This window comes from Engraulis encrasicolus, chromosome 16, assembly GCF_034702125.1.
Source record: "Engraulis encrasicolus isolate BLACKSEA-1 chromosome 16, IST_EnEncr_1.0, whole genome shotgun sequence".
Classification (NCBI taxonomy): Eukaryota; Metazoa; Chordata; class Actinopteri; order Clupeiformes; family Engraulidae; genus Engraulis; species Engraulis encrasicolus.
Genome location: NC_085872.1, coordinates 18,045,587 through 18,053,232, shown reverse-complemented (window position 1 = coordinate 18,053,232; position 7,646 = coordinate 18,045,587). Strand labels below are relative to the sequence as shown.

Sequence of the window (7,646 nt, the reverse complement as noted above, 5' to 3'; positions counted from 1 at the left end):
TGATTAAATATGCATGAGATGACAACCAGGCAAGTGTTGAGGGGGTGTTAGGAGACTGATGAGAGATGGGGTGCTTAGTGTCATTTGGGGGCATTTTGGCCTATTTTATTTTTAATAGGCCTACTAAGGGTTTTGATGAGGTCAATGGGGTGTTGGGGAAACTTACTATGAGAACCACTGCTCTATCATGATAAAAACCTATTTTATCAAGCTATCTACCCAACCCGCCATCAGACATGACAGCTAAGTCATGGAGTAAGGTTGGCAGTTCTCATGTTCACTGTCCCTTGGTCGCTAATAACTACAGTATGCTCAAAATTCACCATTTATGACTTTTTTTTAGCTAAATCCTCTCCCCCCTAGTCTGAGACTGTTATACAAGCGTGTGCACCTGCGTTTGCGCGCTTGCACTGCGCCGCCCCGCGCCGCGCCCTTGTCACCTTTTTCACCCCTGACCTGTTTGCATGCCTGCAGTTTCTACATGGCGCTTCGCGTGCATAGTAGGCTGTATCAACATGGTATAATTTCGCAACATCGGCAACCTCGTATGCATTTAAGATAGTGTTAGTCATGTCAACGTTATTGTTTTGAAACTGAAAGATGTAATTGCTGTCAATACCAACAGACAGTCAATTAGTTTCTAGTCGCTGAAACACCTTAAATAACAGCGACAGATAAGAGAGAAGGTGGGAGTCTTTGACAGTGAGAGAAGGCGGGACATATCTCATGCCTGGTTTTTTTTAATTGACAAGTTTTTTTTTCTTCTTGTAGGCCCATGTAGACCATCCTAATTTGAGTTTCTAATTTCTAATATATTCGTTTCAGTAGCCTACAATCTTAAATAGCCCTAGTGTAATATTGTATGCAATAATTTGTTTCAGTAGGCCTACATTGGATAGGCATAGCCTACTACTGTAGGCCTATACAATTTAGACTGATAGGTTGGCAAATAGCCTACATTTCCATTGTGGAATATTATATTGGACCTACATAGGTTATCTACACAGTACATATGCAAATTATAATTAATTATTTTATTTTATTAATTTATAAAATATTTTTATTTTATTTATTATTTATTATTATTATTTTTGGATTTCGCGCGCTATGCGATTAATCACAGAAAGTCATTGAGTTAATGCGATTAAAGATTTTCATTTTTGCCCACCCCTAATTGAAAGAAAAATGTCTGCACACTTAAATCCCCTTTGTGTTCTTTTTAATAGGCCAAGCTTTCGGTCTACTGACCTTCCTCAGGGCTCAGTCCGGCTAAACACAGATGCCCACCCCTAATTAAAAGTAATCCGTTATGTTACTACGTTACCCATAAATAACAGTAACGCGTCTACTCGTGCGTTACCAACAATTAAAACTCGTTTGGGATGCGTCTCCGCCTTCAGCAGCCGCCTGCAGCAGCCTCCTTTAGATGCACCGGAAGTGCTGCATGTTAATCAATCATTGTAACTGTGGGATGATGACAGGACATTGTCAGCATATTGCACGTTTGATTTGACATTGGACATTGGATAACAACAGGCATTCCCTAAACAAGCATCACCGGGGGCTGAATGGAGGGAGCGCTTATACTGTGTTTACGCAGCATGCATCAAGCATAGAAATAGGAACAACATGAAATATCACTTCAATAAGACTAACCAAAATTGGGTGTGAAAAAGGCTGGATAGTGTAAGACTCACGAGAATTAAACTTTTTTCAGAATTCCTAATTGTATCCTATTGTGATTACAGGTTCATTCTCAGAATAAACCCAGAGGGCTCCAAATGCCAGGCCAAGTCCATCACCAGCAAGAAGACCGGTAAAAAGGTGCAAAGGAAGAGCAGCAGTGTCAACCCTATTGTTGCTTCATTCATCAGGGAACTTGTTGATTTTGACTGGCTGAATTATTAATGCTTGACCTTTTGAAGTTCCAATCACTTGTTTCTTTTAAGTAGTTCAGTCCGAGCATTGCACCAAAGGCTCGAGGCCCTGTTGTTCTTGCTGTGTTTTCCCCCCTTCTCCCCGTTTCAAAACTTATTTGGCACAGTTTTTCGATATTGTGTCATGTATAAGACTTTTAAAAGAGTGACTCTATTGCGCACCCTAGCACAGAGATGTTCGGGGCTGGAATATAGTTATAGTTATAGAATATAGTTGAAGCTACGGACTCTGGACCTTCTTTGTGGTATGTACTTATCTCATTAAGATGAACAAAAAAAGGTCAATACGAGCATATGGCCACGCCCAACAGGAAATGAGATATTGGACTGTTTTCCATTTTGCATACATTGGAATTTGAAGCACCCACCACAAACCATACAACAGTTTTGTCTTGGTTAATGTTTGGGGTATCTCATTTTAATAGAATAGAATCTTTTTATTTGTCAATGTGAATGAAATAAAAAAAGAAAAATATGTATACAACTGAAGAGTTCAGATGCAAAACCCCCTAACTCCATTTCTGAAGACCTGCACTTTTATATTTTTAGAGAACCCCATTGTTGGTTTGGTTTACATTCATGTACTTGATAATACATATGAATAGTTATATTACATAAATAAAATTTAAAAAATGTGGAATTTTGATAGCTTTGTATTAAATAGAAATGAAACAAGATTATTTTCTGAAATGGCACTTATGGGGTTTTGCATCTAAACTCTTCAACTATATACAAAGGTTATGGATTGTGCATTTGTGAGAAGCAGGACCCCCTTCCTACTGGAGTATGTTGTTAAATTGTTAACCAGTTTTAATTAAACATTTTGATTGCATCTCTTTGTATTTGCAGCATTTCTTTACCTTGTAGCTTTTAAAAACTTTTTAATGTGTTTTTGATCTGACTGGTAACTAGAATATCTGAATTATAGGAGAATGTGATGCCTTTGTAGAGCTCCCTGACATTCTCTTGCGGAATGTTGTAAAGTAAAATACAACAAAAATACTGTAAAACAAACTACAGTAGTTGAAAAAGTTACTGGCAGCTGGATGCCATTAAAGTACTGTACTCCTTACAATAATTTGGATCAGTACTGTAAATCGATATACAGTAATTGGAATTGGTACTGTAAACTGATATACAGTAATTTGAATGTTACTGGCAGCTGGATGCCAGTAAAGTACTGTACTCCTTACAGTAGTTTGGATTGGTACTGTAAACTGACATACAGTACTTTAGATTGGTACTGTAACTGGATTAACAGTAGTGCTGATTGGTACTGTAAACCAATATACAGTAAGGGTACTGTAAATTATATTACAGTAATTTATTGGCATCCAGCTGCCAGTAAGTTACTGTAAAAACTACAATAATGTTTTTACAGTGCAACCATGACGTCATTATCTGATTTTATTATATGGTTGTGACGTCATCTGTCGAATGCTCCATTCATTTCAACGGGGCTCCCCAACGTTCGGACGTCTGTTATTTTTCGATAACGGACGGGTTGGTCTATAACAGACCGCTGTCAATGGCAACAAGACGTTTCACTGCTAAAGCGACTTTTCAACAAGACTCTAATCAGCTGCTGTGATAGACAGCACCCGTTGTCCTGGCTACCGCTGTCAATGGCAACAAGACGTTCACTGCTAAAGCCACTGGCTTGTATACAAGTCAGTGGCTAAAGCGAATGTTTCATATCACTCCGCAGGGGGTCCGGTCTTTTGTCACTCTAATCAGCTGCTGTGATAGACAACACCTGTTGTCCTGGCTAGCCTACCTAGCTGTTGCCTAGCGGTGTTCCACAACGGCAATGTTTTGTTTTGCGCAGCAACAATCTTAACATTAAATATGTCTAAAGAAATGTCCCCGCATGTGTGAATCATTTAAGTATATCCATATAATAAGCGGGTTAACTTTCGGCGAGTCGGTCGCTTTGTGGAATAGCAGCACTTCAGAGAGAACAAGACCCTGTCGGCACCTTATCTGTCGCTTCTGCCTTACCTGTCGCTTTGGGGTCCTAGCTGCGTTGCCCTGGTAACAACTGTAAACAAAAGGCTGCAGTAACTGCTCCGCTCCCTGACAGGATTTTTCATTCATTCGTGCCAATGAAACAGGAGGCCTCGATTCGTGCAGAAGATAAGGTACGTAACTGGGATATAAAAACATATATGTAAGAAAACTATTTAACCTCATAGACTAACCTTGTATACGCTACATTCTAACAATATATTTCTAAAGTTTTGAGTCATTCCCGTTCATTTGAAGCGCAATTTCCCCCTTACTGTGGCTAGTTTGGATGAGATGACTTGACCCTAGCTAGCATAACATAAATGGCAGCTAGCTCTACACTATTTCGGGCATTCGTTAACAATCAGTGTTCAGATAACTAGCGCAAACGTGCCGAGATATCTTGTTTATTATATATAAAAAAAACCGCTTGTGTTGTGCCATGGCTTATACGGTGATGACGTTTGAGATTGTACATTGACGGGCCACTCGTAAGGCCCATAGTGTGTCTATGGTAAGGCCGACCTGACGAGATAGCTGCCTATTGAGGTTTGATTGGATATGTACATTGTTTATTTCAGAAGGAAAATGTTTGGAGTGGAATTGTTTGGAAGACAATCTTGGGACAATTTTGCTCTTTGGGTCTTTGTGCCAACCATGCCAGCTATCGTAGGGTGCTCTGGGAACTTCTTAGATCTGTTTACTGTATGTACACTTACTGAAATAAGCATTTTGTTTACATAAAATCCCTTGTCATTTCACCACTAGGTTTGAAACCCAGACAGCACGAAGCATCTTGCCGACGTCAAAATCAGATCAACAGACAGGGACATCAGCCTTCTCTTGGGAATAGGCCAGATATGCCATAACAAGAAATGGTAAGTCTATCACTACATAAGATCCATAACAAAATACTCCTAGTTAAATCTTAAATGTGACCTGGTGGCATTATTGCGTGAATGCTTATGTTGCACACTTAATGAATAAGGTCCTCAAGTGTGTAGAGTTTCGCTGAGTTCGTTGTTTATTTACATTTTCCTCAGCATAACTGTACAGCTGACACCGCTGCCTTCTGTATCATAACAAAGCCTGTCACTTCCACGTTTCGTTCTTCTTATGTGACCGAAGTCACTGGCTACTGCACCAGAGAGGGTCTCTGCACTCATTGCTGGTCCTATGATGCCATCTATTGGCGAAAACGTGCAACAGCATAATTAAACTAAAAGACAACTTCTGACAGGACAACAAAAAGACAGGGAGTGAGAATAAGGGAATAACAAAAAGACAAAAATGGGGGGTCCACTACACTTGCATACCTGATTGTGATGCTGTCACTCATTGTCTAGTCTATATCTTGGACTGAAAAAGGATTACATTATTATGTTTTCAGGTGTTTTGCCCCTGCGGTTGTGGAGAGGATGCTGTGGAGGTGGCAGCATGAACGTGTCACACAGACAATGGCTAAACTACTCTGTAGGTACAACGAAATAAAAGAAACCACCCCCTCAACCCTGGTTATGCTGCACTGTACCTATTATAACCAGTTTTTATATAGACCATTATTTGAAATACTATGAGAGCCTTTCTGTTAGGATACTGTACAGCAGGGATGGGCAACTGGAGGCTCGGGCGCCACATGCAGCCCAACTTCTCACTTTAAAAAAAAGAGAAAAAGGACAGTTTTTAACCCCCTATAAATCAATAGTAAGCATTCAGGTATAAATAAAGAAAAAGTGAAGTATCCTTTTGTAAATTCTCTCAAGTGCGTGGTGATGTGGCCCACTGATTGTGGTAATTAAAAATGTTGGCCCACCTTATAATGAAAGTTGCCCACCCCTGCTGTACAGCCTACATCGCTTGTACATGTCCTTACCAAATAGGACACTAGCTAGCTAAATGTAACTAATATGGCATTGTGAAAGTTGTATGCCTAAATGTAAACCATAATATTAAATTGTGATGGACAGAATTCAACTAAACCAACATATTACATTGTGAATGTAGTTGCACAGTGATACTGAGACCGACTTATTCCTGTCTTTATTTGCCAGGCTTCTACACTTGCCCTCAGAGTTCACATATGGTGACGTGCACAGGTGTCCAGTCAGGTTCAGACTGATGCTGGTAACAAGAGGAAAACATGCTAATTGGTAAGTGAGATCCCTGCTCAACAAAAATCCACACAGCACAACAAGTAAGCCTAGTTTGTGGTATCAAATGTAAAATGGAAGTTTCATCAAAAAGTTGTAGAACACATCTGAATAAATTGCAGGCCATCAAAGTGTTGGGCATGGAAAACACAACCAGTAGGCTTATGAATTACTTTGACTCAGCACAGCACAGCAGATGCGATGCTACCATTCCTAGGTTTGGGTCTGCAGTGCCTACCTATAGAAATTGTCAGCCCAAACCACAGTGCAAGATTAAACACCTGCACTTAAAAGGGCATTGGATTAAGCTAACCATTTGGCCCTTTAAGAGCAAGTAACAAACGTGTATTGCATTGAATACATATACACTACCGTTCAAAAGTTTGGGGTAACCTTCAGTCAGAAGTTAGTGATACATATTTGGTCTATTCTATGCATTGTCTATACAAGTAAATCCATTCAGCAGTTGCTTTTTCCAATGTCAAATCGCTTATTTGTTGCATGCATTCATTTCAGGGAACAATAACGCTATACACTGATTTTATACCAGAACTGACATTGAAAAGGAATAAGCTTAACTGTCAGAGGAAAGTGTGGTGACCCCAAACTTTTGACCAGTAGTGTATAGCTTTTGGTTTCTTTGTTTTCCTTGGATCTGGAAAAAAAATGCATGTCTGTGTGTCTATTGGTGCTATGCGATGCCTCTGTTTTTTTTTAATATATATGTAATTGTATATACTTACAATTCGAAGTGATGTAAATTGATGTATTTGCTTAAGAATCAGACTTGCAATAATAGAGTCCATCATTTTAAAGAGGTGTGTGTTACATGTACTGTATATATTATAACACACACACACTCACACTAATAACCCTATTAATTCCTGCTCATTTGTATTGTTTCAGTATTTCCTCATGTGGGAACTTTTGGACCTTTTTGCTTTGGTAAGTGCATTCAGCTACCAACTTCTCCCATCTGTCACCCACAGTTGTAAAATTGCAAAAGGGGTCATTCGCTTTTCATCTCATTTTCAGAGCACTCACCTTGTGGGAATTATCTATCTATACTTTTATCTATCTATACTTTTGGATCCACACTTAAGTAGTTTGTATGTTATTTTGCACTGTGAACACAAATCAGGATTTCCCCCTGCAGGTAAGGCCTATATTGAAGGCTGCCAGCTTCAAAACAGACCCCACCTTCTCATTGTCACCTGAATATAACTTAATTGTATTGCAAATGTTATTTCTAAGATTCATTTACAAAATGTGTTTTATTTCATGTGAAGCTGCATAACATTGAAATTATGTCGGGGGCCCGGTGAAACTCGGAGTCCCTTGAGACATAGGTTCCCCACCCCTGCTGTAGGAATATAATACATGTGCAGCTGTGTGTCTATGGTTGCTATGCAGTGTCGCTGTTTTTTTTATTTTATTTTATGTACTGTTTGTCTCTTGCTTCTGTGCTGTTTCAGATGCTGACATTACTACCCGTGTACTTCAACCCCTCTGCTGCCACTGGGTCCTCAACGAGAAAATAAACTGATCTACC

General features: G+C 39.5%; 1 long non-coding RNA gene across 1 annotated transcript; it reads left to right on the top strand.

The window, feature by feature from the left end:
• Positions 1-3,999: 3,999 nt before the first annotated feature.
• LOC134466353 (uncharacterized) lies at positions 4,000-7,646 on the top strand. Its single transcript, XR_010038281.1, has 6 exons — positions 4,000-4,078; positions 4,713-4,822; positions 5,335-5,417; positions 5,996-6,094; positions 7,001-7,039; positions 7,570-7,646. It is a non-coding gene; the product is annotated as an uncharacterized LOC134466353 (long non-coding RNA).